Raw genomic sequence first — 3,874 nt, forward strand, 5'->3', positions numbered from 1 at the left:
CTTGGTCAGTGCTCAGCTGCGCTTTAGTGAGCGGCCGCTCTCGGTCCGTGAACAGCGCTATAACCTGTGCTTCATAAAGCTGATCCTGGATCAGTACTCAGCTCTGCTTTAATGAGAGGCCTCTCTAGGTCTGTGTACAGCCCTATAACTGGGCTTCATACAGCTGATCCTGGATCAGTGCTCAGCTCTGCTTTAGTGCTTTAGTGAGTGACCGCTCTTGAGTATGTGTACAGCTTTTTGTAACCTGGGCTTCATACAGCTGATCCTGGATCAGTGCTAAGCTCTGCTTTAATGAGCGGTCGCTCTGAGTCAGATATCTCCTTCAGCTGATCCTGGATCAGTGCTGCAGGTTAAGTCCCGCCTCGTTTAACAGCGCTAAGCCAATCACAGAAAACAACATCCGGGTACCCGGCAGAGCGCGAGGTTCAGCGGGAATGTCGGCGTTTCAGTGAGGGGAGAACTTCCTCAGGTCAGTGAATTTAGCGGGTTTAGCGACTTTATGAAGAAGTTATTTATGAAGAAGCGGCTTTATGAGTGTCGGAGAGACATTTCTTGCGGTGAGAATAGTAGATAACCTGACTATAGTTAACGCTAGCTAACTTGCTAACTAACGTTAGCGCTTACGTTTTTCAGGTAAACCCTGGCGTTTTAACTACCAAATCACCGACTGAATGTAATAAAGCCGTTGAAACTATATCTAGAATAGTTTTCTGTAACATTATGCGTGCTAGAACCATATAAATTCGTTATTTTACCAGTAAGTTTTGACCATAAATCTCTTTTCCAATCAGGGAGACTAGTTGGGTACTAATTATCATTAACCCAACTAATTACCAGTCAGCTGAGGAGGATTTAGTGAAATAGCATGAACAGTTACTTTTCGTTTTTTGTCTTTTTTTTGGTCACATTTCAGATTTGTAGGCTTTAACTACAGCTGTCAGCCTACTAAAATGAATCTAACTTAACAATTAAGTTACAGGTCCTGTGATTAATTAATTAATCTTGGATAATATTAATTAATTAATCGTAATATAACACAGTGTACCAACACCAGCCACTGACATGGCTCTCCAAATCATCACTGACCATCAGTAAATTTTACATTTCATTTGGAAATCAAGAGATCAGTCTGGAGGAAGAGTAGAGAGACACACAGCCCAAACTGCTCGAGGTCTAGTGTGAAGTTTCCACAATCAGTGATGGTTTGGAGACATGTCATCTGCTGGTGTTGGTCCAAGTCAAAAGTCCGAAGATGGGGATGTGGATTTCATTTTCCAGCATGACTCGGCACGCTGCACACACTGCCAAAAGTACCAAATTCTTCAGAAACTTTGAATATCATATGAGACACTGGCTTTTGGGTTTTCATTAAAAATGTGCACCATGGAAACTTAGATTTTAACCAAGTTCCTGATTATTTGAATAAATTCCGTGCAAGGACTAGGGGAAAGATCCACAGAAGTAAAATGTAAAACAGCGGCACCCAGTGGCGGACTGTAAACTATAGATTAAACAGAGTTTGAAATTCCAGCATCATAAACAGTAATAGTAAACAGGTTAGATAAAACCCATTCTATTTATTCAAACATATTTAACATTGTGTGGTGATTGTGAGAGAATTTTCTTAATTTTTGTTTTAACAGGAGTACAACTTAGAACAATTTCTTAACTTTTTATGTGAATCACATGTAGGCCTCTTCTGTTAAACATGTTTTTTTATATACTGCTCCATAAATAACTTCAATAAAGTATATTATTATTATTTAAAGATCATTTTGTATCACTAACAATAAAATAATGCCATACGTATCCAATTACCTCCTTTTAAGCAAATCTAATTGGAATATTATAATTCATTGAGACAGGCCTACACATTTTTTCTTAACATAAACAGCATGGATTCCACACAAAGTGCATAAGACTTGCTTGTGACCCCAGAAATGTTAAAACATAGGGCCTCATTTATGAAGCATCTCAGAGTAAAATTACTGATCTTAGATCACCTCTCATCAGCTTTCAGTGACCCTTATAAAAAAGATGACAATTAAACATTAAATCTACATCTGTCTAACTGGAATATTTACCATCACAGTCACACCCCTCCTCCCTCTTTTATAACATGCAAAGAAAAGAATCAGTAATAAAAAAAGCAAACTTATGGATCTGCTTTTTGTTTTTCACAACTGTGTTGTCCCTAATATTCTATCCTAAAATCAAATCGCAGATGTTGTTTTAGGAAACACATCAGACTAGACTTTCTTTGTGTAAAGCTGTGTCTTGTTGACTCGTCATTTCAAAGTGTTTGTGATTTTGTTTTAATGATTAAAAAAAAAACGCAGTGGGTAATTACACGTTGCCTAAGCCATGGGGGCTTTCCAGCAGGGGTGATGGCAAGACATTAAACAAGTCGACGTTACGAGGCCGTCATAAAAGCGGTCCCTTGTTGTGTCCTTCGCAGACCTGTCATTAAGCCTAAAAACAACAATTACCCACGAACACCAGCTCCTGCGCTCACCAGTTTAAAGCCTCTTTCTTCACAACTGTTCTCCTCTCGCCAGTTTCAGATAGACGGAGCGGATGTGGGAATCTGGTTTCGCATCAGGAACCGGCGACGGTGCCGTCCGCTTTGTTGGGCTTTCTTAATTTGTCAGTAATGCTGGTGTGCTGTGTTAGAAGGCTACTGGAAGTATAGTCCAGCAGACTCTACTGCACTGCCCAGTGCCGGGTTATTAAAGAGTCCCTTTATTTTACTGCCCAGAAGTGAAATACAAGGTGATGACAAATTCAGAGAGCCCAGCTGGGCCACACATTTTCAGCTCTTTTAATTTTTCGATTATGGCCCTTGTCACTTCAGACCCTGCATAAAGACGTCATTCTTATAGTCCTCCTCCCCCAGCTCGTCTATGGTGGTGGGTAACGACCTGCTGAAGCTGGGTGTGCTGTCACTGAGTGACCTTTCTGAGAACCCATAACCCTTTGACCACAAATCTTGCTTGTACGACTGTAAGAATACCTCTGTGTGTGGGGTCAGACCACACTATGTGCTGGGTTTCACTGTGATGATGAGAACTAATTCATGTTTTGTAAGGTTATAATGTAGCTTATAATTAAGCTTATAAATTTTGAGCTAGCTTGTTTGGTTTGGTCCGGTTCATTCACTTCACTGTGAGTTATTGTATTGCAATATTGAAGTGATTTTTATGATGCACAATATTTATCATTATATTTTCACATGCAGACAGAATGGATAAGTAGCAGCAGATACTAAAAAACTCAAATTAAATACTACAGTTATGTTAATACACTGGCCCATATTTATCAGATGTCTCAGAGTAAGAATGCTGATCCAGGGTCAGTTAAAGTTACCTAAATTGTATTAGACAGCTTATGAGAGGTAATGTTAGATCAGTACTTGCTTGATGAATAAAGCCCATTGTTTAATGCTAAATATGCTGCGCTTAAAATAAATAAAACTAATTACACATTCTGTAATGTATTGTGCAGTTGGCCAGTGTGTTTTAGGCACTAGTGATATACTCAGAAATATAGTATAGTATATAGTATCTTTTATCATATAGTATCTTTTATTACAAAAATAAATCTTAATACAATACAATTATTGTCATATTACCCACATTGACAGTGCCATGCCGGTATAGATCTAGGTATCATAACTCAAACTTTATTTATCTAAAAAATTAAGTGTCTTTATTTTTTTTTCAGCTTATTAAGTTACAGTGTTTGAAATATGCTTCATAGTTTACAGGTCTAGCCATAAGATGTGCTTTGTACATAGGAGACTGTGTTGTTATACTAGCTCACTGTATCCATTGACTTGAATTTTAAAATAATATAGTATTTTTTTGTATTCCCA

Source organism: Astyanax mexicanus, chromosome 12, assembly GCF_023375975.1.
Source record: "Astyanax mexicanus isolate ESR-SI-001 chromosome 12, AstMex3_surface, whole genome shotgun sequence".
In the NCBI taxonomy this organism is placed as follows: domain Eukaryota; kingdom Metazoa; phylum Chordata; class Actinopteri; order Characiformes; family Acestrorhamphidae; genus Astyanax; species Astyanax mexicanus.